At 52.3% G+C, this 5,219-nt stretch overlaps 1 pseudogene; it reads left to right on the top strand.

Annotated features, from left to right (window-relative positions):
• Positions 1–1,784: 1,784 nt before the first annotated feature.
• LOC119315471 lies at positions 1,785–3,354 on the top strand (annotated as a pseudogene).
• Positions 3,355–5,219: the final 1,865 nt, after the last annotated feature.

The raw sequence follows: 5,219 nt of genomic DNA, 5'->3' as shown, positions 1-5,219 counted from the left end.
GGCGCTAAACGGCGCACTAGGGGCGTGATGTCCCCCAGTCGCGGCGCCCACGTTTAAAAAAAAGTCAAATACGGCGCAAACACGACTCAAATTTAACGCAAACATCGGCGAGTTCGTTCAAATTTAAACATATTTTACAAAAAAAGGAAAAACTACCGCGGGCTACCCCCGCCGTCTCCCTCGCCGCCTGCCCACACGGTTCTACATGCCGAGGAGGCTGTAGAACCGCGTGTAGTCACCGCCGTCGTCGTCGTCATCGTCACCCCCGCCTAAGCCTCCGCCGTCCCTGCTGCATCCCTCCCCCGGTTGGCGCGGTGGGTTGGGCGGTCCAGAGGCGTCGTCGTCGTCGCTGTCGAGGACCACGACGCCGTGCTCGTCCTCGCGCCCACGCTTGCGGGCGGCGATCTCCTCCAGGGCCCGGCGCTGCCGGACCATCTCGTCGCGGAGGTAGTCATCCTGCGCCCACCGCAGGGCGTCCTTGTCGGAGAAGCCGCGCCGGGCTATCTCCTCGTACTCCGCAGGGAGGCCGGGCTCCGGCTTGGGCTCGACGAGGGCGAAGCGGCCGGTGGGGGAGGCATTGTCGCTGATGCGGACGCCGGAGCTGCGGGTGCGCGCGCTGACAGGCGTGTCCTGGGGCTCCGGCTTGACGGGGCGGAGGTGGAGGCAGGGAGAGCCGCCGGACGAGGAGGAGGACCCCCCGGTCTCCATGCGCCTCGGCATCCAGAAGCTTCCCCGGCGGCGTGAGAAGGACGGGGGAGCGGGGTACTCGAGGCGCGGCGTGTTGCCGCCCTCGATGTACTCGAGGACGGCCTCCAACGTGCGCCCGGGCACGCCCCACCACCGACGCCGGCCGGCGGCGTTGAGCCTGCCGGAGGGCACGACGCCGTTGGTGGCCTCGAGCTGCTCGGCGTGACGGCGGCGGAAATAGGGCTCCCAGAGCGGGCTCTCGGGGACGTACCGTGGCCCCTCCCTTGCCGCACGCGGCAGGGACGAGCGGATGCGTGCGATCTCCGCACGCCGCGCCGCGCCGGTGGGTACCGGGGGCACCGGCATGCCGCCGGCGCTGATCCTCCACGCCCCGGGCACCCGCATGTCCGGCGGGACCGGGTACTCGGCCTCGAAAAGGAGGCGAGCCTCGTCCTTGTGAAGATGGCGGCGGCCGAAGCCGTTCGCCGCCGCGCCGTCGCCTGGGAAGCGCTCGGCCATGGGTGTGATGAACTAGAGACGGCGAGAGAGAGGAGAGGGAGGAATGACGACGGCGAGAGAGTGCGAGTCGCCGAGTGCGCTGGGGCGCGTCTTATATAGGCCGAGGTGCCGCCCGTGCGCGTGCCGCCGTGTGTACGCGTGGCGGGCGAGGGAGGGCTAGGGACGCGCTCCGGTCTTCACTGCGCCGCCCGTGAGGCATCAATGGCGCAGGCTGACTGGCGCGGCAGCTTTGGCATTGGTTCGCCGCGGGAAATGAGGCGATGAGGACGTCGAAGGGGCGAGAAGAGAGCCGTGTCGATGACGCGGCAGGCCCACGGCTTTTTCGCGCCAAAACTGTTCGCCCCGGTGCCCCCGGGCGCCCCCCAGCGCGCCGGGTTCGGCCTGGGTCCACCGGCGCTGTTTTCGGCCCAGGCCGGCGAAAATCGGGCTCCTGGAGGCACGACTAGGCCGATTTTTCGGCGTTGGCGCAAAAAACACACCTGGGAAGGCCTTCCTGGGGCGCGGCTGGAGATGCCCTTACGCTTTATATAATTGCTGCTCAGGAATGGCCAGGAAAAGAGCGCAAGGAGCTAGCTAGAATGGCCGGTGAGGAGGAGGTGCAGGTGGTAGAGTCTTGCTTTGTAATGCCGGCCGTTGCCACACCAGGAAGAGCGCTCCGGCTGTCGCCGCTCGACCTCATGCTAGCCAACAAAGGCCACACCCCACTTGTCAATTTCTACCGTCGACGTGGTTCCGTCGGAACCACCGAGGACAACTACTTTGATGTGGTCAGGTTGAAGACGGCATTGGGCAAGGCCCTCGTGGCCTTCTACCCCCGGCCGGCCGTCTCAGGCCAGACGCCAAGGGCAAATTGAAGATCGACTGCAACGGCAAGGGTTTACCTTTCCTTGTGGCTCACTCTCGTCTAACTGTTGATGACTTTAGCGACTTCAAGCCATCACCAAGGCTAAGGAGGTTGTTTGTTCCCCTCATCGACGATTCAGCAGGCATCTTGTGCGCCATTCAGGTCTGTGTGATTCTTTCTTAATTAGTTCTTCTTTCTTTCATTTTGTCTTGCTTTCTAGCCACATCAACACTATTCTTGTACACTACATTTGGTTTCTGCCAGTTTTGTATGTGAACTAGTCCCTTCTATTTCTTTGTAATGAAAGGTTGGAGCCGCTCGAAAATATATATATATATACAAGAATTAAAGCTACTAAGCAGGAGCCCCTAACGTGCTTCCGCAGTTATGGGCGAGGGCTATCACCTGTGTGACACATGTCCCGGTTTTTTCCTGGTTCAGTGCCGGTTTGTTCCTTGTTTTAGGCTGGTTGGTTCACCGCTGCAGTAGAAAAATCAAGAGGCCAACACCGTAGAAATATCGAGAGGCAGTCCACCCAGCCAATCGATCGCCTCCTTCCATCTCTATTTCTTCTTCCTGCAGCGACGCGTCCTCTCCACCCCCAACCTATCTCTCGCTGTCCATGGGAGCCAGCCTGTGTCCCCTTCGTAGCCCCCTCCCGCACCTCTTCTCCACGCCTCTGCCCCGGCTCCGGCCCGCCACGGGGCTCACAGCCACAAATACTATGCCTCTCCCAAAGCCGGCTATGGGAGTCGGCGACGGATCCGACCACATCGGCATCCTGCATCACCTCTAGCCTCGCCCCCTCCCGGTTCGTCGGCGTGTGAGTCGAACCGGCATGAATCTGCTGGAAGGGCATCACGTGCTATGTTTGTTAATCTGCATGTGTCTTGGCTGCCTACTGACTTGGTATATGGTTCATCTGGACTATTGCTGCAAAGCAACTGTTACCGTGTGGTGTTGTAGTACAAGCCTTGCGCAATTGCATATTTTGCAATTGAGTTTCACTATCAAAGTTCATGTCGAACCAGGTTCCTTCGTTTCTGATGCTTAATTGGTCATTGACAATCACATGCTTGGTGCGTATGAGTTAAAACTTGCTTCGGTTTAATTCTGTACACATCATTTTATTGAAACTGGAGTATTCTATTGCTCGGAGGTGTTTGATATTCACATGGTGTTACCCCTTTTAGGAAGATGGAAGTGAGATGGGTGTTGATGTTGCTTTGCGACAATTTCAGGTTACATTTGCTCCCACGCTCCCAGCCATTATATCACTTGATGTACAAAATTTAATTCGCTAATACTCACCTATGAAACTAGGATATTCCGCTTTTACCTTATATTATGATCAATCTCGGCTAGATGATAGTAAGTTAGTATTTATCTACCGTCTCCCATGCTGTAAGAATTAGTTTCTGCTATTTTATTTTAGCTATGGAAGAACACAGTCAAGTTTACTATATTCTCAAGAAATTAGTAACTGGTTTGTTTACGGAGTCCGTTAGGAAGATACGATCGTATAAGCGGATCCTACGGCTCCCATGTGGGGATTCAGAATTTGCTTGCTGAATTGATTGCCAAGGATTTGAACTCGCGATGCATTTGTTACCCCTTCATGTGTTATGTCCATATTTTTGTTCTTCCAATTTCCCTATCTAGAAAATTTGCCTAGATCTCATGAGTTTGAAAATTAGCATCTTTCCATAGCTTAGTATGAAAGCAATTTTTTGTGACTGAAGAAGAATCATAGTTTTAGGTTCGCCGGGCTATTTGAGGCCTCCTCTTTGAGGCTAATACCGGCAGTGATGTCGTGTTTAGCTGTGAGGTTGTGTTTGATTTAGTCTTCCGGTTTGCAGTCCTTGATTTCTTTGTGTCACTTGGGCAAAGTTTGTCCTATTGTCCCGCTATCAACAAAAGTTATGGATGTACACCTTAAATTGTCATGGTGATGTTGGATGGCAGTTGGCCAGTTAGTCAGTTTGATTATTTGAGAAGCCAATGTGTTATATCTGACGTAATAATCATAGTAAACTAAAATGCTTAGCAGTAGAGTTTAAAAGAAAGTTCAGAAGCACTGACAGCGCATACTTCTACTGTCAAATTTAAGCTCCAGTTCTGAGTGGTGTTCCTAGAAAAGAGATCATTGAGGTCCATCGCAACCATTTTATTTTAGCTCAGATAGAACCTGATATTTGCATAATATTAGTATAACCTATTCCAATGTACATATGCGATGCTATAGAAGAGTTTCTGATGTTTTGGCTTCTTTTTTTGCAAATGCCATTATAAATTAATAATAGCTAACTATCAGCAAAACTGAAATGTAACTCTCTGATTATTGCTAAGCAAACAATGCATTCGTCAGACTTCTTATGTTATCACCAGTTGAGCCCTTTTGTTATCCAGCTATTTGTTCCCTGGCAATGCCAAATGTTACTTGGAAAAAGATGTTCTATTAAAGTTGTCAGCTTACAAGATGTAGCTCAATAAGAATCACTTTACTTGCTAAAAAGGAGTAAAACACACCTGGCACAAAATTAGTGACTCCTTGGAATCAGCTTCAGGGTTGCATTGCATCGCATGGATGCACGCCTGATCCATGAATGTCAGCTATCCATCCAGAGTAACAGGCTGAGGCTGCCTGCGTGTAAAACAACAATAAGAAAAACCTTAATATGAACCTTATGTTTCAGCAAGTTTCATCCCTGAGATGAGAAACATTCTAATTAGTGGTGCACGCTGTAGATGCAGAACAGGACAACATTGAAGAAGGAAAAGTTGCACAATTTGTGTTCTTTCGACGTCATGACGAGGAAATCGTGGGAAAGGATGCACAATTCCTTTCAGCTTACTTAGTAGTTCAACCAAACCATATGACACAATAAATTACTGCCTTGGTAGAAAGTACATCGTAACTATTACTCGAAGTAATAGATCACTACAAGTTGAAGATTACCACCACTACCAGGTAATAAACCTCTGCCAGACTTGGCCACACTAGCGCTCTTCTACCAGTTGGCGTCTCTTCTACACTACAGCAGCATTCCTCTGAGGCTACATCATCTAGCACACAACAAGCTAGTTTAGATGCAACTCCTTCACCTGCTAAGTCAACTACTGAAACTGTGCCATCCAACACACAACAGGGTGGTTTGCAGTGGCGGAG

The sequence above is a fragment of the Triticum dicoccoides genome, chromosome 6A (genome assembly GCF_002162155.2).
Source record: "Triticum dicoccoides isolate Atlit2015 ecotype Zavitan chromosome 6A, WEW_v2.0, whole genome shotgun sequence".
Taxonomy (NCBI): domain Eukaryota; kingdom Viridiplantae; phylum Streptophyta; class Magnoliopsida; order Poales; family Poaceae; genus Triticum; species Triticum dicoccoides.
The sequence above is the reverse complement of the archived record's forward strand: the minus strand, read 5'-3'. Positions and strand labels throughout refer to the sequence as shown.